Here is a 21,596-nt window from a genome sequence, read left to right as displayed (position 1 = left end):
GTTACCAAACTACATGTAACTTTCATGACAGCAGCCGAGATGTTGCAGCCCCAGCAGACCAGAGCATAAAAGATTGCTTATGCCATCACAGAGTCATGGAAGTTCTGAAGTAGTGCCCCCTGCACTCCAAAATACCTGTCTCCTCAGCAGATACAGTCTGCTCTGTCTCTTCTTGTAGATAGCAGCAGTGATCCGACCAGTCCAGTTTATTGTTCAGATTAACACAAAGGTACTTGTTAGATTTCACAATCTCAATCCCTAAATATTTATAAAATTATTTCATGGGTCATATCTATTTGAAATGTAGTGTCTCATGACACAATATTGAAGCATTTGACTCCATGTTGCAAAAAGGGAAATGTTTTAATAAAACAAATCGACACACACACACACACACACACACACACACAAATGACACTGAATTGACTGGCAGGCTCCCAGGTGTCTTCCCATTTTCTCCCACTGAAAAACACAATGAATAAAAACAACCATAAGATCATTGCATGTGCCAGAAGATAATTTCATATGCATGGGTTATCATAAAACAACAAATTACTTAGGGTCAGTTTTGTAGAAGCCTGATAGTAAACTAGTTATGAAGTAATACATTTATTTATAACGCACAGTCTAAAAAAAAAGCTAACCAAAGAGCTGTGTTCTCACCATGACGACCGCAGTAATTCCCCAACCACATAAATGGATTAACATCGATTTAGCTGGGGCAACAAAAATAAATAAATGAATCTACTGGTTTCATCATTTGAACCAAAAGTGGTGCATTTTGCACTATTGTTTATCTATCTTTATTTATTTTCTTATTATGTCTTATTATGGGATTCGCTCTCTTCTCTTGCTCATGAGAGCCGGATCACAGCTGTTTTCTGCCTGAAGTCAGACAGAGAGGAGGTTGTAGCCGATGTCCGGTGCGTTCATGGTCATCGGATAGTAATCGGTAGCATGGTGTTTACTTACTACGCGACCGCACAATGTAACGTACAGTAATTCCACAACCACATAAATGGATTAACATTGATTTAGCTGGGGCAACAAAAATAAATAAATGAATGAATCTACTGGTTTCATCATTTGAACCAAAAGTGGTGCATTTTGCACTATTTTTTATCTATCTTTATTTATTTTCTAATTATGTCCTATTTATATTATGTTGCACTGTTGGAGGAGCTCGGGATCTAAGATTTGAAATGCCAAAATTACACTGTAGCGAGCATCTGATAACAAAAACCCTTGACCCTTGAACCTTAGTGGTGTTTATTTTTCACGGAGTTCAGTTGCTAAGCGATCACACAACGTCACGTCCGGTACTTCCACAACAACACAAATGGATTAACATCGTAGCCTTTGTTTCTGCTAAAAGAGGTGTCGACCAGCTAGGGCCACAAAAAAATCGGCGAAATCGAGTGTGACGATTAAAAAAATTAATTAAAAACATCTAATTTTGACAATAAAAACCAACCAATAGGCGCGGTAGACCATTTGCTTGGCACTTCCGGGTATTTCTCCCTGTTAACAATACCCAGCTGACAATACCGTGCAACTGTCACGCTTGAAGGGGATTAACATCGATGTAATACATGAATGTAGCCTTTGTTTCACTTCCGGGTATTTCTCCACTGGTTAACATGGGTTAACAATACCGTGTAACTGTCACGTTTTGAAGGGACAAAACCGTGACATATTCACGTCTCCCAGCATGGTAAAACGTCACATGTTCACGTCTTGCCGTGATACCGGGTTGGATTTTATATGACACAACGCATCTTTTTTACAAGGACAACATCAGAAAGGACAAGTCCTGGTTTTTAATCGCTGGAATTTGTGGAGTGGAAGGTGAAAACTACTAATTAGCCAACACATTAATGTTAATGAATACTTGTAGCTACAGTACGGAGCCATTCAGTAGTTTCAAATCTTTTGAAAGTAATTTAATAGCTTTTCAGTAAACTTGCATTTCACAAGAAAGTAAGATCTTATTTCCTATATCAACATATGCCTATGTTTATATATATATATATATATATATATATATATATAAATATAGATATGTAGAAGTACAAATGTCCAGGAAATATGCCCAAATCAACAAGAACTGCGAGCCGGCATGCACGATGCTCCGCTTCCGTAATGCTTCTGAAACGCTCGTGAAACGCGCCCGGTAGGGTATGACGCCGGAGGAGGCCGGACCAAAACTACGGCGCAGCCATAACGCGCCGCAGGCGGACCCGATGGAAACTAGGGGTAACAGTGTTGCAGCTCCTCCCTTAAAACAGACGCCTCAGATTGATGACAATGAGGGGAAATGGCAAGGGTATATTTCAAGCTTGTTATGGAAATAAGTTATTGGGCTTTTTTTATTAACTAAGATGTGTTAGAAAATGTTCTCAACTTTAATTGACTGAACTTCTTTGAAAAGTGGGCTTATTAACACATGAATACTACTGTGAGACATTTTTAGATACTGTATGTATTTAATAAGCACAAGTTTTAGGTTAGGGCTATATTCCATTATACTTAAAGAATTTGCTGAGGGCCATTTCAAAATGCACAACGGGCCTCAGTTGGCCCCCGGGCTGCAGTTTGGACATCCGTGCCTTAATGTGTTCACAGATGAGGGGGGAACAATGCAGAGGATTCTGTACGGGTTCACACTCACGGAGCTTGCACACGGTGGCGTGCGTTGAAGCTTGCCGGCGGACTTGTCTGACGCTCGACCAACAACCAATCACATGAATCTCCCGCCCCGGACACACAAGCACGCGGTTTGATTGGGCTAGAGCTTGTACTGGCGTATGATTCGATTGGCTGAGTTAAATAGTATTTTGTTAAACATTTATACAGGACTGTCTCAGAAAATTAGAATATTGTGATAAAGTTCTTTATTTTCTGTAATGCAATTTAAAAAACAAAAATGTCATACATTCTGGATTCATTACAAATCAACTGAAATATTGCAAGCCTTTTATTATTTTAATATTGCTGATTATGGCATACAGCTTAAGAAAACTCAAATATCCTATCTCTAAATATTAGAATATCATGAAAAAGTATACTAGTAGGGTGTTCAACGAATCACTTGAATCGTCTAATTAACTCGAAACACCTGCAAGGGTTTCCTGAGCCTTGAAAAACACTCAGCTTGGTTCAGTAAACTAAATCACAAGTATGGGGAAGACTGCTGATCTGACTGCTGTCCAGAGGACCGTCATTGACACCCTCCATCAGGAGGGTAAGACACAAAAAGAAATTTCTCAAAGAGCAAGCTGTTCACAGAGTGCAGTTTCAAAGCACATCCACAAAAAGTCTGTTGGAAGGGGGAAATGTGGCAGGAAACGCTGCACAACCAAGAGAGATGACCGCAGCCTTAACAGCATTGTGAAGAAGAGTCACTTCCAGAATTTGGGGGAGCTTCAAAGACAGTGGACTGAAGCTGGAGTCCAGGTATCAAAAGTCACTGTTCACAGACGTGTCCGGGAAATGGGCTACAATAGCCGTATTCCCATGGTCAAGCCACTTCTGAACTCAAGACAACGGAAGAGGCGTCTGACTTGGGCTAAGGAAAAGAAGCACTGGACAGTTGCACAGTGGTCCAAAGTCCTCTTTTCAGACGAAAGCAAGTTTTGTATTTCATTTGGAAGTCAAGGCGCCAGAGTCTGGAGAAAGGCTGGAGAGGAGCAAAATCCAAGTTGCTTGAAATCCAGTGTGAAGTTCCCACAGTCAGCGATGGTTTGGGGAGCCATGTCAGCTGCTGGTGTTGGTCCACTGTGTTTCATCAAGCCCAGAGTAAATGCAACTGTGTACCAAGAGATTTTAGAGCACTACATGCTTCCATCTGCTGAAAAGCTCTATGGAGATGAGGAATTCATTTTCCAGCATGATCTGGCACCTGCCCACAGTGCCAAAACCACCAGTAACTGGTGTACTGACCATGGCATTACTGTCCTCGATTGGCCTGCAAATTCCCCTGACCTGAACCCCATAGAGAATATGTGGGGTATTGTGAAGAAGAAGCTGAAAGACACCAGACCCAACAATGCTAATGAGCTAAAGGCCGCTATTGAAGCATCCTGGGCATCCATAACACCTCAGCAATGCCACAGGCTGATTGCCTCCATGCCACGCCGCATTGATGCAGTAATCCGTGCAAAAGGATTCCCAACCAAGTACTGAGTGCATTAATGGACATTTTCAAATGTTTGATTGTGTTTTGCTGTTATAAATCTTTTTTTTTTACTTGGTCTGAGGAACTATTCTAATTTTTGGAGATAGGATTTTTGAGTTTTCTTAAGCTGTATGCCATAATCAGCAATATTAAAATAATAAAAGGCTTGCAATATTTCAGTTGATTTGTAATGAATCCAGAATGTATGACATTTTTGTTTTTTAAATTGCATTACAGAAAATAAAGAACTTTATCACAATATTCTAATTTTCTGAGACAGTCCTGTATATAGAAGTTGTTCTGGAGCTCCTGATGGAATGTAATAAAATGTACTTTATTTACTAAAGGGAAGTAACCATGTATTCAGGCAAGTTATGTTGGCATATAGTTACCAACAAGTCCTCCAAATCATACGACCAAATAGGTCGATTGTTCAAGCGCTTATTATGACCTATAATCACGTTGGAAAGTTTTCAACCTCTAGCGCTCCCGTTAAATGCAAACGCTACGGAGGGTCGTATATTCACAAATAACCCTCTCCTACATTTTAGGATAGTTTGGCCATTAAAATGCTTTTTGATTAGATTTCTAGCGAGAAGTGTATATTGTACTTTTAGAATCCACGTCCAGTGGATGTGTAGGATATATAGTTTGATAGATATTACGAAGATGATTTGAGGTCTCGCCAGGAGAACGTGTATATATATATATATATATATATATATATATATACACACATATAGGCAGGGACGTGCAGAGGTACGGGCTAATGTTGCCCGGGCAACGGCCTGTTTGGCCTTTTTGGCTGACATGCCACTCTGGAGAGAGCGAGAGTTTCTTTTTGTTTTTTCTGTTGTGGCCGAATCAACATGATAAGCCTACAATTAGTATCGTAGCGTCTCGCTGCGGGAAACACACTTTGTCAGCGCTGTGATCTGCCAGTGCGTTAAGACCACCTCAGTGTCGGATTTTGGATACTTGATTTTGAGTTGTCTCATGGCAGGTAAGGTATAAGGGACAAACCAGGGGACTTTACTTCCTCTTTATAGCTTCGGTTATTTACAAAAAAACACCTAAATGTAGCCTACTTGTTATTGTGCTTCTGTCTTTCTGTGTCTTTTCATCTGTAAACTAAACTCCCTCAACGGGGCCGCTCTCTCTCTTTTCTTGATTGCCCTCTCATGGGTTCTCAATGTCCCGCTTCATTGTAGTATTTCTGCCATGTCTCTACCACTTTAATTTGACCATCTCTGTTATTAAGTTATGGAATACTAAATAAGTAATTAGATACCTTAACGTTACTACGCTCATAAAGAATGATAAGAATAAGAATAATGCGTATTGAACTGGTTTCATTAGTTATTGTGAGAGGATGATCCAACAGGTTTGGATTAGTAACAGTCGGTGTGGGAAAAGACACAGGTGAACACCTTGATAAATGCTGCCTGCAATACATGAGTCTAATTAAAACTGAAACTTATCTTTGCTTATTAACAGGTGCTTCTTGGGCATCAACCCGGAGAAAGGCTCCAAGGCAAAGAAGCAAAGCTCCATTAACCCTCACGTGAGCACCCTTCACCGGAAGCTGATAGACTTAAAATGGTCTGCATAGACTGCATGGTGTGTGGGGACAAGTCCAGTGGGAAGCATTACGGTCAGTTCACCTTCGAGGGATTATTTGTTTAAAGGATCCGTTAAGGGTTCATCTGTTTTTTATGGATAGTTGAGGTGAACTAGTTCATGTTCCTGTTTGTTTACTCTGTTGTTTACTCTGTTGTTTACTCTGTTGTTTACTCTGTTGTTTACTCTGTTTATTTTGTCAATAAATATGCCAGTGGGCTTCCATTGATTTTACCTCATTTGTGCATTTGGTGTTGTTTTTACTTGTACAATAAGATTACGTGCATTTTTGTAGTGCAGCTTCAGTACTTCCAGGAGGAAGCTCACACTTTGGTTTCCTGTTAAACTTGGACAGGAAACCATTGTATGAGCTTCCTCCAGGAAGTACTGGAGTTGGGGATTACAGTAATGCACATGTATCATTGTAAATTCACAGTAAATTACTGGCTACTCCTGCATTACTTTCACAGTACACATTGTAAATTCACAGTAAATTACTGGCTACTCCTGCATTACTTTCACAGTACACATTGTAAATTCACAGTAAATTACTGGCTACTCCTGCATTACTTTCACAATAGAAATGTAAAAGTACAGGCCCTTGTTGTAATGCATGTACAACAAAATGATGTAATTCCCCAGAAACATACTGTAATATCACAGTAATTGAAGCTGTGAAGTTACAGTATACAGTTGTACCTTTACAACAATGCATTGTAATATCATGGATGTGAAATTACAATACATTGCTGTGAAGACATTCACAGTAAATTGTTGTGAACCTTACTGTGAAAGTCATGCAACAAGTTGCCAGGTAATTATTGTGAATTCACAGTGGATATTTTTACAGTGTAAGAAAAATCATTGTTGTCATTTGTTCTACCTCGGGTAGGGGTATCTCGAAAACTAAAGCCTTTTTTGAGGACTTGCTGCTGGACTAATACTTGAGCATAACCGCATTCATGCACCGTCTGTTTCAACCGCAGAGCGAGTCACAATAGTCCGATATATAAGCATGAAGAACAAACAAACACGGCCGGGGGCAGGTTGTGTTCCCTGGATGAGCTGAACAGGCAGAGTGCCTGAAGCTTCACGGAGCAGCTAGCAGAGAGACAAGAAGCTAACTGCAGCAGTCACTTCACAGAGCCGTCACTCAATGTGACCACGCCCTAATTTATGCAAAAACGTTAAGACCTAATATAAATAAAAGGGTTGTGTTAGAAAACAATTCATTCACAGATCCATAATCATGAAGGTGGAATCTAACTATATGCATAATAATATTTATTGCATCCATGGGTAGAAACATGTTTTTGTTCTGCTGTAAAACTGGGCATTTTAACATGGGGGTCTATGGAAATTGCTCCTTTCTGCAGTCAGTCCCTATCGGCCAATATATGAACTGCAGTGTGTGCCACTTCCGTATTGGCGTCCCGGCTCTTCCACAGAGTTTGCCGCTTGGGTAGTATCTATTGTAACGCAGTGTATGCGGAGCCGTGACGTCATCTTCAATGAGCGCCCGAGAAAAACAACACAGCCGTTAGCTCTTAGCACTCAGAGCTCACAGCTCTTCATATCTGTTCAGAAACTAGACCAAAGTTAATTACAAACCACAGACTGCCTGTGTCATGGCGAATACAGTCGCTGATTTATTTATGTCTGTATAGGCCGCTGTTGTGAGTGTGGACGGTCGGAGCATATATAACGTTAGCTTAGCCAAGCTCCATTTAGTAGGGATGTAACGATATACCGAATATCGCGGTAAATAAACTTCCCAATACCGTCGTGAGACTGACAAAATCTACCGCGATTTTTAAAAAATAATAATTTTTAAAAAAAAATATTATTTTTTTAAAACACTTTTTTTTTTTTAAACCTTTATTTAACCAGGTGGTCCCATTGAGATCCTCGATCTCTTTTTCAAGAGAGACCTGTCCAACATGGCAGCAAGTAGGTTACAACATGAAAATAAAACAACAGATAACACAAAAGGACATCGTATTTACAGGGCTACATTTACACACCTAGAGACATTGACAAGTACCAACCATATATTTATATCTCGCCATGTCAATAAGCCTGGCGTTAGACTTTTTCGCTGTCCGTCATTTTGACAGACAGGATCGTAAAATATCCGTCAAAATCCCTTATTACCCGTCGGGTCTGAACATATCACGATAGAGCATGCTCGTGAACTGTCAACGGTGGGGGGGGGGGCGGTGTTATGCCGTGTGTGCATGCACCTCGCGGGACGCGCACAGCGTGAAGCAAAACCTCCCAGACATGTATTGATCTGTACGGCAAAGTACGGTTTGGGAACTATATCATTTCCTTTTGGAGGGCATGCATAACACGGCATAACAGCAGAGCCTCGCTGCGGGGAAACGTTGGCGCTGTTCCGAGTTTGTTCTAATCTGTCAAAATGACAGACTGCTTTCAGATTTTTCTGTCATTGTTAAATAAAATATTCGGTTAACGCGACCACTGGGGTCCCAGCAACATCAGTACCAAGCGAGAGAGTTGTTTCCAGAGCAGGGGATATTGTAAATGCCCAAACACCCCAGCTTATAAATACCTGGAAATGTGGACATTCTCATATTCCTAAATACCTGTCTGATGATGCTGAGTGAGTGACTAGTGAGTTTGAGTTGAGTTACTTGAAAAACTAAAGTGAAACTTGATTTATTTTATTGCAGGGTCTGATTATTAAATGTCCTTGTTTATTTGTGAGATGCAGTGGCATAAAGAAAATGCTTACTTTGTTTGGTAGTACCAGTAGGTACAAAAACACTGGTTTTCTTGTTCCAGTCTGTTACTGTCACTTTGTTTTTGACACTTTAAAATACTGCTATCCTACAAAAAGGCTGTAAAAATCAGATTTATTATGTAATAAAGAAACATTTTTCGAGTAAAAAAATGTTTTATTGAAAAAAAAAAAATTATGATTTTTTTTTTCCTTCCCTTTATTATTCAATATCGCGATAAATACCGTACCGTGGACTTGTTATCGCGATATTATCGTACCGTGAGTTTTTGGTATCGTTACATCCCTACCATTTAGAAAACACGCATTTTAAAAGGTTTTTCGCCTGCCGTCTGTCTGCAGACTTGTCAAAGCATTAATTCATGGTTTTTACTAACCAGTATCAGTATGTTGTTACTTCGGCATCATTTTGAAACGTGTATTACAATTAAATCATGGTAAAATATGTTCATCTTGTTGTAGTTGTAGCCCCCTTGACAGCGATTCTCTCTCTAGTTTAGCAAACTCAGCCCGACTGAGCCCTGTTTGTTGGCCTCCTTAGAACCACGATTTAATCGGGCCAGAAAAAAGGTGAAAAAGTAGCCACGGGCCGGAACCAGGCCAAGTGTAAGCGCAACCAAAAACAGGCCCCGCACGGCTCGGCACGCTTAAAGCGAGCTCCGCGCTGTAGTGTGAATGCGCCATTAGTATTGTAGCGTCTCGCTGCGGGAAACACACTTTGTCAGCGCTGTCATCTGCCGCTGCATTAAGACCACCTCAGTGTCGGATTTTGGAAATTTGATTTTGAGTTGTCTCATGGCAGTTAAGGTATAAGGGACAAACCAGGTGACTTTACTTCCTCTTGATATTGTTGGTTATTTACAAAAAAAACACCTAAATATAGACTACTTGTTGTTATTGTGCTTCTGTCTTTCTGTGTCTTTTCATCTGTAAACTCCCTCAACGGGGCCGCTCGCTCTCTTTTGTTGATCGCACTCTCACGGGCGAACAGTTCAATGTCCCGCTTCATTGTAGGAATTCTGCCATGTCTCTACCACTTTAGTTTGACCATCTCTGTTACTAAGTTATGGAATGCTAAATAAATAAGTAATTAGATACCTTACCGTTACTGCGCTCATAAAGAATGATAAGAATAAGAATAATGCGTCTTGAACTGGTTTCATTAATTAGTGTCTTTACGTTTCACAGACTGTTAGCTTGTTGTGGTAGGCTGGTAGCCTATTTTATTAAAGACTATATAAAAAGAAAGACTTGTGTTATGTCTTCCTTAATGCAATAGTAATTGGGGGTGCAAGTGGAGTCTCGCAGAGGCAAAACTGTGGCGCGCTTACACTGTAGGTGCGCCGCAGTCTGCGTGATCTGCCTGTAGGGGCGGGCCGGCCCTGCGAGTAAAGTAACGAGTAAAGTAACGAGTTACTTTATGTAGAGAGTAACGAAGTAGTGTAATGTATTACTTTTTTTTTTAAAGTCCTTATCTTACATTAAAAACTTTTTTGGGCAGTTGATTTCTGGGGGGTGTATGCAACAGATAGTCAATGTATGTTTCTTTATTTCATACTGAATAATATGTAAAAAAAGGAAAAATATTAGGTCCAATAAAAAAACTTTGCTTCTGGAAGCAGGCCATTTCGTGACGTCACGTGTGGTTCCCGGCTGCCGCTGTCTGGCTCCCTGCTGCCGTCCGGATCGACAGCCAATGCGCGCAGCCAGCGAGAGTTCACAACGAAAAATGGCGTCAAATATTGTTGATGTTTACGCATCAGAAAAAGCTAATAGCGCGGGTATTTGGCACAATTTGACAGAACAATTATTTGGTGTGGACGATGCGAGCAGTGACGATGAATCTGAACGATCTCTGCCGCCTTTTACACCAGAAATAAGAGGCCTAGAACCGTATAGGTTCGAGCCAGCAAAACGCGAATGTGCACCACCGGCCTCAGCTGAAAACATGGAAGTCACTCCGCCCTCGCCAGCACCAGCTCGAGTCGGCAACACAGATTGGAATTCACCCTCACCCTGGACAGTGTTAGTTTTTTCACAGCTTTATCGGACCTGTGTTTCTTTTGTAGGGGTTCCGCCAAGGAGTCTGACATCACTTGTGTTTCACCCTGTTTACTATCGGACAGCGTTGTCTCCCGTTGGCCGCGAAATATCGACGATGCCTGGGGCTCAGCCTCGGAACGCGAGGAAGTCATTGGGGTTGAATCACCTGTCCTAATTGATGGAATTGGACCCTTTCTTATGTCCAACTGTTTTTTGAAACCCATCTTCCATTGTTGGTAGCCTTCAAAATCATCAGGGACAACAAAATGTGCCCCACAAATAACGCTGGTTTCACTGGCGCACTGCCAATTTTTTCTTGTGTTCCGCACAAATCGCTCCCATTTCTCCCGTAAAACCTTCTCTTTCGGGAACAAATGAACGGTAAAACCATCCCGATTGGTGTTGCTACACCCGCCAACGACACACCTCTTCACCATGATCCGGAAAAAACAAGACAAACTCGGAGATAAACACTGATACACAAAGTTGACATGCGGCTATACCAGCAATGCTACACTGTGTGATGCTGGGACGGGCTGAACTCACCAGGATTCGCGGAACCACACGTGACGTCACGACACAGCACCAAGCAGCGGCAAGTTTGAATCCAGACTTTTCTGGATACCTCTGAATTTGACCCATTTTCCCGATATTAACAAGTGATTTACAGCAAATAGGAAACGATATTCGATCTATATCACGTGTTACTGGAATAAGACCCAACAAGTTAATGCATTTTGAAACAGTTCTATGATCTTTCAGCTACAGTAAATTACGCAAGATAAGGACTTTAAAGTAATAAGTAATATATTACTTTTTTTTAGTAACAGCCAAATCTCTGGTTCTAATGTAGTTTGACCATTGTAACTGCTGTGCAGACTACTGGCAAAATAGGGCCTCTAACTAATTACCTTAAATAAACTCACTCTTGTAGCCTAGCAGAGTGCCTCAGGTACCTCTAACATAAGGTTTACTTACTTATCCGAATTTTGAAGCCATTCTATAAATGTGAATTAAACCATTATGTCACATTTTTAACAAGATAGCCCAGCAACATCAAGTGATGGTGTGGTCCCAATTCGCATAGTTGGTTACAGGCTGCATACTCAAAGCATTTAATCTACTTTATGGCCTCTGTAGAAAGGCATGGACTTAATAGCCAGATAGTGAAACACAACTTTGCATGATAAGTCTTACTGATGACATTGATCATGTGTTTGAGTGTTACAATACCTTTGGATGAACTCCAGTGTGCATGATCCAACGGGATATTCGAGGTTGAAGACATAGTAGCTGCTGAATAAAGCAGCTACCCCATGCAAAAAAAATGGGTGTGGGCCCATTACCACTTGTCCCTCGATGGATAGCATCCACCCAGAAGGCTTCATTGTGTCACCTGAAATGAACAGATACCCCGTCATGCGTTATTGTGGATAGGTAAATTCCTGGAATCAATCAAAACAAAAATAATACTTGAGCTAGAGATGTCAATACCAGATCCGAGTAACATTCATGATTGGCCAAGGACCAAAAAGCAGGAAAATATACAGTACAGAGCATGCAAGGACATTACACAGAACCCTCCACTTCAGGTGGACAGCACTTTTCTACTCCACCATCAGTGAGGTAGGCTACTTAACAGTCACTGTAAAAGCATCAAAGGTCCCTGTGCAGATAGGAGAATCTGGCTGAACGACAAAGCAACTCCCTAGCCCTCCTCCCTCTGCCTTTATGGCTAGACGGTTTAACCTCATTCCTCTATGGGTAGATGGTTACGAGCCCAGCTGGAACGGGAACATGTCAACTCGTCAGACCCCTGAATCATTTAAACAGGCTAGAGATTTTAACTAACGCGAATCGCTGAAACATGTGGCGTCAGAGTATCGTAAGTGTTGTTTCACAGACTGGACTTGAATGGAGTGCAGGAGAGATGGAAGGCCTTCAGTCAGATTCTCCCCTTGATGCAAAGGAACACTTAAGCTCTTAAGAGTAACCATTCAGTATCCTATCCTCATCGATGGTGGAGCAGAACAGGGATGTCCTAAGAGAAATTATATAACAAGAATAAAAGCAGCAGTGAAGTCTAGCCATTCAGGTCAGAAAAGCAGGAAATCCTGTATAAACAGGAAAAATCCCATCCCTGAACATTACATTACCTTGAATGATCAAGCAGGGGGTGCTTGGGAGTGCTGCAGTATTCACTACATCAGCAGCAGTGGCACAGGTCTGTAACAAAGTAACACACAATAGCATAGATTTAACATTATGCAAGGATGAAGATCGTTCATTGGTCAGAGGTAAATCAGAACATAATAAATGGTCTAATAATAATAATTACTTGCATTTATATAGCGCTTTTCAAGACACCCAAAGCGCTTACAAATGGACGTCCGCAAACCATTGTGTAGCCCCCGCCTGGGTGATGCTAAGGCAACAGCTAATCCGCGCAATACAGCTCAACACAGATCAGCTCGGCCCATTTGGAGCAACTTGGGGGTTAAGTGTCTTGCTCAAGGATACTTCCGACATACGGACAGTCAGAGCCAGGATTCGAACCACCAACCCTACGGTCGATGAAAGACCAGCTCTACCAACTGAGCTTCAGTCGCCCGTAATGTAATCACTCGTTTAGCATTTTAAATACATTTTTAAAAACGTACATCAACTTCGAGCATCAGTTTCTCCGTAGGCTCCTTAAAGTAGACCATAAGGAGCTGGAGGATGCAGGCAGCCTTCTCCGAACCCTCTGGATCATAGCTGGCCAGAACTTCCCTGATCTTCGGGTTGTCCAGTTTCTGGCAGAAATGCAGGATGGTCTGTCCTCTCTGACCCAGGGCCTCTTGGAGCTTCTGAAGTATGTTGAGAAAAGAGAAAAGGCCATTCCTCTTTGACCTACAACATGGCTGGAGCAGGCATTCTGTTGAGGTACCTCCGCAGGATAAAGTAGGTCCTCACCATCAGAGGTTCTGCTCTCTCTGCCCCACCCATCCCTTCCTCTGTGTACAGACATACAAATACATGTTTGTTGCATCTGCTCTATAGAAGATCTATTGTAAGGCAAGATGTCAGTCAGGGTTAGGTAAACAGCTAAAACCTTGTGCTTTTTTTTCCCTGAGCCCAGTGGGTTCACAACCTCAAAGGCATCTTGGTACAGTATCAAACCAAGTGAGGAAGGGTCAGCTTTCAACATTGGATTACTTTAAAATCCTTCTCCATCCTTGACATCCTGATAGACAGCATCAGTAGATGGCTGCAAACATGTCATGATATACTGTTCTTGTAGAGACTCATTTAACAGTGTCACCAATGTCTCATATATAGGTACATACTGAGCAAAGCATTCTTTGTCATTTTCATCATTGCCCAAGAGCAAAGGCACGGGATGAACATAGTTGAAACACTCTTTAAAAGCAGCCTTCCTCTTTGCATCTGTACTGAGTCTTCCCCTGTTATAGAGTGTGAGTAGATCCTCTCTGTTCAGTTCATCGATGATGCTGCTTATAGTGGCCTGAGGGATTCCAAGTTTCTTCAATTTCTCACTCAGAATGTTAAGTGAATGAGACAGACCAAGTTCATGAGCACTTTGAAAGCCATCAATAATGGTTTGTATGGTGCTTGCCGGTAAGAGTAGCTTAGATTGCAATTTCACATACAAAAGTGTAAGGTTATGTAAAAAATGGTTTTCGTCCACAACTAATGGCACTTCTGGTTCATCATCATGTTCATCATCATGTTCACCAGCAGCTTCTGAAGATGACTGAATGGGTTCTGGCAATGACTCTGTAGTAATAGACTTGTCTAGTACCAAGTCATCTAAAACTGAATCCTCTGCACGCCTATGTTTCCTGTTAATATGTGAAGCAAAAGTCATCACGTTTGTGAACCTGCAATCACAACCTCTAAATGGGCATCTAGTTTCCATTCCTCCCCTTACGTGTGTCTTCAAATGCTTAATAAGAGAGGCTAAAGTGTCACACTTAAATGCACAAGCCTCAAGCACACATTTCAAGGATGTGTCAGGTGGTAGAGCTGATATGTCAGGCGGTATAGGCCGAGCAGCTTGCAGGTAGTACTTATGCAGCCTATATATATGCGATTTCAGTGCTGTGTGTTTTCTGTACCTCCGTGAGCAGTCAGGCACCCCACACTGATAGTGAAAATTGGGGGCATTACTGTGCAGCTTTGTGTGCTGACCAAAGTTATGCACCTTCTCAGACACATGCTGACATCCAATATATTTACAGTGGAACATTGTTGTGCGTGGTAACTAGTTAACTACCCAAACATAATTAAATCTGCCTGACAATGAACAGGACGGTTAGCCTGGCTGCCTGACACTGAAGAGGATGGTTAGCCTGGCTGCCTGACACTGAAGAGGATGGTTGGCCTCTCTGATGACCTAGAAAAAAGGAGACCAGAGAAAGGAGAAATTACAAAGGCAACCAACAAAAGGAATTTTTCAGTTTGTATGCAGATTATGAACATGAGCATGTTGTAAAGGTGTAGCCATTCAGTCAGGTAGTTGAGCATCCCATTTAGACGAGACCGCAGTCACACAATCATATCGAAATGTTAACTACCTTAGCTGCAACAACACTCGAACAGTCACTAGCAATTTCCTCGAGGCGCACGCACACCAGGATCACGAGGATGTCAAATCTGGAATAGAGGCAGTAAAAAACCACCACAGGGAAGCAAGAGAGGTAAACTCACATAAATGTACTGTCAAACAGTATTGGATGAAGTGATTAATCTCAGGTGTGCTGCACAGGTAACAAATGTCTGAGCTTCAGTACTTCATGGAGGGAAGCACTGGAGCTGGGGACTGCAGTTATGCACAGTCTATAAACTACGGTCTGTGTTGCATACTAGGCCTACCTCCAACTAGGAAGCAATCCGTGGATTGGATTTAGGATTTAGGCAATACACCTCGTCGCGTCGGTCAACACCAGGCAGGCAATCAGTAGGCCTAGAGGAAGATACAAGATACAATATCCGTTTATTCGCCATGTAGTTTTACAACATACTAGAAATGTGTTGCTGGTAGGTACTGACATAAAGACAACATTGGACAGGGTGCAGGGACAAGACAGGAAAAGTGCAAAACAGGACAGTGTACAAAATGCAGGTAAAAGTAGAAGCTAATTTAGGCTAGAATAGTATAGAAATAAAATAAGATAAAAAATGTTTGTGTTTTCAGAGAAATAACATTACGCATTGCAATAACCTATAAACATTTCAAACCTATAAACATTGCGAACCTGTAAACATTGTGAAGAGGGGGAGAGAGTTTGGTAATCCTTTATCATCCAGAGTAGTGTTGATTAAAGTATTGAGTGATTGAAACTTTGCTTGCTAGGCGAGGCTTAAACTCTAAGTAAGCCACAGGCTACAATGAGGCTAAAAAAGAGTTCAACTTTTTATGTCTGAGCATGTTTTGAGAGCAGCATGCTCAGTCATAAAATGTTGAACTCTGTGTCTCAGAGCAACATTAAGAGATCTATGGATACATCTCTCAACACCCATATGAAACAGAACTGTAAACAGATTTTATTTTTCTTTATGGATATCTTACAAATCACTCCCCTTTCAAACTGTATTCTTGTTATTTTTAACAACTGTTGTGTTAATGTCATATAGTATTTTATACCTGTTTTTCATTTAGTCTCTTATTTTTGTTAAACTATAATGATGATATAAAAGGTGTGCCTTTACGTCACTGAGCTGAGGTTATCAGCCTCTCAGTCTGTCAGGAGAGAGCACAAGTTTAATATTCTGAAAGCCAAGACACTAGGGGTGTAACAACTAATCGACTTAATCGATTACCAAATTAGTTGGCAACTAATTCAGTCGTCGATTCGTTGGTGACGTCATCACATGTGTTCAACACCCCGTTAAGCTCCAACGTTATCGCTCTTTTTTATCGGTACAGGAGAGATTTAAAACATATGTCATATGTATTATTGCTACATAAACATATCGCAGTCTTAGTGTCGCCAACTCAGTTTCTAATATGCAATATGACTACAAAATGCGTCTATAATGTATTTTCGACCTTCCCAATTCAGACGCGAGATCACTCCCCCGCCTGCTTGCGAGGGGGCGGGGCAGTTTACACACACACGCAGGAGATGACGGAGAGAACTCGCTCCGAGGTGTGGTTAAACTTTAGCCGTCTCGATGTGGACAATGCTCGTTACCAAAAGTGCAATAACAGTTTATCATATAAAGGCGGTAAAACGAGCAATTTGTCTAAACATTTAGCAAAAGTGCACCACATTCAGACTGAGGAATGCACCGGGTTCGACTGTCTTTCTAGTAGCTCTGTAGCCCCGTCCACGAGTAACGTTTCCACGTCAGGTGTTATGTATGCTAGCAGCAACACAGAGTTAACTCAGTTATAAAAACATAGGTTAATGATTAGAGGTAACTGAGTTATTTTGTTAAAGTTTCAGCTATTCTGTTTACAGTTCTGTCATCACATTCTTTAATATGATTTGTTAAAACATTGTTGTTTCTTTTGATGTGAAATATTATGCATTTAATTAAAATAAAAAGCAATGTTAGTTTTGTTCACAATTTGTTTAGTTAGTTTACCTTATTTCTTGTCAAAAGAACCGTTAATACTATCGTTAAAAGGACCGGATCGATAAGCAGTATTGATATAAGTAGTAGTACAGTTAAAACCTTAACGATCCGAATAATCGATTAATCGTTTCATTAATCGATAGATTAATCGATTATCAAATTAGTCGTTTGTTGCAGCCCTATGACACGTGGTGACACGAATGTGCAATAGGGTCCGTGACGAATTCATTGAGAACATTATAAGAGCAACTAACGTTACCAACTTTGACACCGATTTAGATTAGGCCTAATTTGATTAGACAATGTGTTGGGGCAGAATCTCTGCTCCGTGCCGTTCCTATATGAGCGGGTTCTCAAAAAAAGGAAAAATTCAAAGCAGCCAGGATAAGGGTTAAACAATAATCTGCTTTAATGGTGCAAACATACAAATACATCACCGAATCACGAAGCACTCTGCAGAGTAGTCCAGGCTCAGGTTCTACCACCGTGTGAGTAGGGGTGTCACGGTTACCGGTGTAGACGGTAACCGCGCTAAAATATTTTGACGGTGAGATAACCTTCTGAATTTCAAAACACGGTGTTATGTCGGTGGGTTAAATTACCGCACACCGTTACACCGGGAGAGCTTTCATTTCCCTAATACTCCCACGGTTACACTGTATTACACTGTTACCGCGCTAAATACTTTGCATTTCAAAACATAATGTTATCTATGTGCGTTACTAGAGCTCTACACCACACACGTGACACTTTCGAACGTTCGCAGGCGCCACTAGTCCTAGGTTCTTTTATCACACTCTCTCACTTTAAGCATGGCAGCAGAAGAAGGAAGCCGCGATGGTACCATTTTTCCACCTTCTAAGCGCAGAAGATCAGAAGTGTGGTCCTACTTTGGATATTTAAAAAACTCCGAGGGGCAACTGGTGGAGGACGGTGCCCCCGTGTGCAGGACATGCCGGCGGAAGGTATCCGCGAAAGGGAGCAACACATCGAATTTGCTCACTCATCTACGAGACCATCACCCGCAGCTGCACAGCCAGTGCAAGGTATATTTGTTAATATTAACACATAGTTTTAGCTGAAATGCTCGAAATAACTTTTGCCTTCGGGTAAAGGGGAAATGTAACAATTATATCCGACTGTCAATAATGTTAAATCTTGATAATAATCATTTACATTACATTAGCAAATGCACCTGCTCTCGTGTGTTCACCATTCTTAGATCGGCGCTAAACGCCATTCTAAGCTAAGTTGAATAGCTAAACTTTGATATGCCATGAGACAGTGAAAATAGTGCAGTGAAACACATTAATGATTAAGTTACTTCTGACTTTGGGTCAAGGGATAATGCAACGATATACCCGATTGTCTAAAATGTTAAACCTTGATATTAAATGTCAGTGTAAGCACGCCCACTGCTAGCATTTTAAAATACATCCTACTGCGGTTTCCATGTACTCTCATCTCCAGGTTGGATGTGGATGTTTGGGGAACAACGTTGTTGTTCGAGGTCTTCGGATCGGTACCTGGTCACCTTAATGTTAACACTAAAAAAAAAAAAAATTACCGAGATAATATCGTAAACCGTGGTAATTTTGGTCACAATAACCGTGAGCCGAAAATTTCACACCGTGACACCCCTACGTGTGAGACATGTCTCAGGAACGGCCAGTCAGAAACAAGAGCCCCGATCTTCAAAATGATCACAACATTTATACACAGAGTTCACTTCTGAGCGAGCTAGACAGTGAGTTGGCAGTGTTCCATTGGTCGGTTTCCCTTCTGGGCGGGATCCCAGGTAGGTAGTAAGTCAGTTTGTTGATTCCATCTGTTGCTTGTGTGTGTGTGTGTGTGTGTGTGTGTGTGTGTGTGTGTGTGTGTGTGTGTGTGTGTGTGTGTGTGTGTGTGTGTGTGTGTGTGTGTGTGTGTGTTTCTGTCCCTCTGCCCTTAGGCAGATCCCCCAATCAATGATTTGGTGTCATGACAGAGGACTCTTTGACAGGACACATACTCATTCCCCCTAAACATCTTCAACACACACAAACATCGTATCATGTATCTTTAACAGAAGTTAATTGTTCTTATCGCTTAATGGCTTCCCTGAACTTCCCTTCACCCCAAAGTCAGCTTACTAGGAATGAATACATTTTATTGATAAGCTCAAAAGGACCTTCATCTCATTTACTGTTGGGTGACCCAAGTCTCAAGGCCTCTTTTGGGGTCTGTAGGAGATAAATCATTAATTCTACAAGGCTTCAACTGTCTTGTATCTGAGGCAAATCTCCCTTTGAGCTAATCAATACGGGTTTTAGCAATTAGCAGTGGAAGCTAGAGACTCAGGGCCCCTTCCTTGCTGGGAACTGCAAAGCAGATGTCAAAGGTCATAAAACCACCCTTTTGACTACACATGAAAAGTGGAAGAAAAGACTATTGCTTTAATTTATTATTACTAAGTAGTGGGACATTGTTAAAAGGAATATATGAAAAGCCTCTATTATTTAAACAGTAAAAATGTACTTTCAAATTTAACACCCACGAATATATAAGGTGACATTAAAATGAATATACCAGATTGAACTTTCCTGCCATAACACGTTACTTTAATACTTCAAATAATTCAAATAATACTTCAAATGTCATGAAACCACCAACCACCTAGCACAAGAAACATTCATTAGCTAGCTAACATCAGCTAACCTACTAGTAAGTTAGTTAGACCATGGCTTCAGAATACAAACTTAGCAGCAATGCTAAGCTAACTAGCTTATACCAATGGCAATTATGCCAGTCTTACCTGTTAAAGTATTCATTGTTCGCTCTTTCATTCGAATAGGGCATAAGCCTTCTGCCAACAAATGGAACAGTCAGCTTGCTAGCACCAGAGCCATCTACCATAGCCATATACGGCGCTGGCTAGCACTAGCTAGGCTAACGTTAAGGCCACCTGCTTGAAGGTGGACATGGCTGCTATCAAGCTAATGTTACTAGCTAACGCTAGCTATCTATTCGCTACCATGTACAAACCAAAACGACACTACTCCACTGGCGTTTGCAATCGAAAGCACATAATATCCACCACTATTCCACATTATGGGCAGTACTTACTTGCTGTTTACCGATGGTAACCGCCTTGGAGAAACTCACAGATGTTCACCTTGACTGTTGCCTCCGTGCAAATTTTCGAAAGGATCGAGGCATCTCTGTAAGGAGGCTTTGGGTTCCTCAAAGCGCGATATGATTGGCCGTTCGAGCGATGACGTTCCGTTTCGTCCCTTCAAACGTGACACCTAGGGTTGACAAATACCCGGAAATGACGTTTTTTCTGGCGTGTATGTCACGTGATCTTCAACTTTCTCAACACTAATTCGGCTGACTTATATATTTGATCCAATTGGTAAATAGGGACACCTAGTGGTTAAAGCACGTTATTGAAATGTTTTGTTGAATAATCTTTAATCTTTAATAACCTGACTTTGGAAAGGGCTGGAAAGATAATTTTTTCACCAGGGGACTCTAAATAAGGTCCAGATAAGGTATCTGAAACATGGGAACCGTAACCCACCCAGAATCTTTTTTCAATCTAATGTCAAACTCTCACAAAATCCTGTCTAGAGCTAAGGATTGGACACCCTTTGGTGAGGGAGGGAGAGAAAATTGAAAAAAATTGAAAAAAGGTGCTTGGCGCTCCGAGACTTTGAGAGTATGTTGTTTAACTTGTGTGGAACCCGCTTGCAAAATTTGGGGCCGCTGTGACCTTCAACCAGGTCGCCAACTAAGGTTAAAGTTCATGTTTTCATGGCTCTCAATACTCTAGACGGCACAAAGGAAGGTCCGACAGCTTTGAGCTTGGTGTCGTTGGAATCGTCTCGAAGAGTACATGCAGATTCATCCCTCTGCTGCTCCGAATGTCAAACGTTACTGCTTAAAACGGGAAAAAGCCTTCCGTTAAGCCGCTTTCACTCTCGCTCTTGTGGTGATAGAGCACGCCAATTTCCCCGCATGCTAGGCAGTCAAGAGTATTCTAGTTAGCTTCGGCTTGATGTGGAGATGTGATTTGATGTGTCGTTTGTCCCCCAACTCCTCTCGGATGTCCTCTCCAAAGTTGAGATATTTACTAAAATGCTCAGGGGAGTTTCCTGACTTTTCATGCCGAAAGCCAAGCACTAGGCCCTGGGTAAATTAAGACGCTGATTTGGGGCACTTTTTCCACTTTCCCTGGTGCTAGAAACTCAAGTCAGGCATCCCTGGAATCGTTGCAAAAATACATTTCTAGTTAAACGTAATTGAGAATGCAGTTTAGTTCTGTGGGAACGTAATTTTTAGGAGACAGGGTTGCCAGGACACACGCCGGTTAGAATAGTCTATTCTGCACATGTGCAATGGTGCACAATTCAAATTTTACAG

At 41.4% G+C, this 21,596-nt stretch overlaps 1 long non-coding RNA gene across 8 annotated transcripts; it reads right to left on the bottom strand.

Annotated features, from left to right (window-relative positions):
- Positions 1–344: 344 nt before the first annotated feature.
- LOC307043290 lies at positions 345–20,730 on the bottom strand. 8 transcript variants are annotated; one of them, XR_013809315.1, is made up of 9 exons: positions 20,298–20,709; positions 15,483–15,573; positions 15,185–15,263; positions 14,884–15,003; positions 13,560–13,600; positions 13,265–13,453; positions 12,761–12,830; positions 11,838–12,000; positions 345–462 (listed from the first exon to the last, which is right to left on the bottom strand). It is a non-coding gene; the product is annotated as an uncharacterized lncRNA (long non-coding RNA). The 8 variants fall into 8 exon arrangements; XR_013809316.1 differs by having other exon boundaries at positions 14,909–15,003; XR_013809312.1 differs by having other exon boundaries at positions 13,560–15,003; positions 20,298–20,729.
- Between the last annotated feature and the right edge of the window lie 866 nt (positions 20,731–21,596).

Source organism: Notothenia rossii, assembly GCF_949606895.1.
Source record: "Notothenia rossii genome assembly, chromosome: 6".
Lineage (NCBI taxonomy): Eukaryota > Metazoa > Chordata > Actinopteri > Perciformes > Nototheniidae > Notothenia > Notothenia rossii.
Note: the sequence above shows the minus strand (reverse complement) of the source record. Positions and strands in the feature narration are given on the sequence as shown.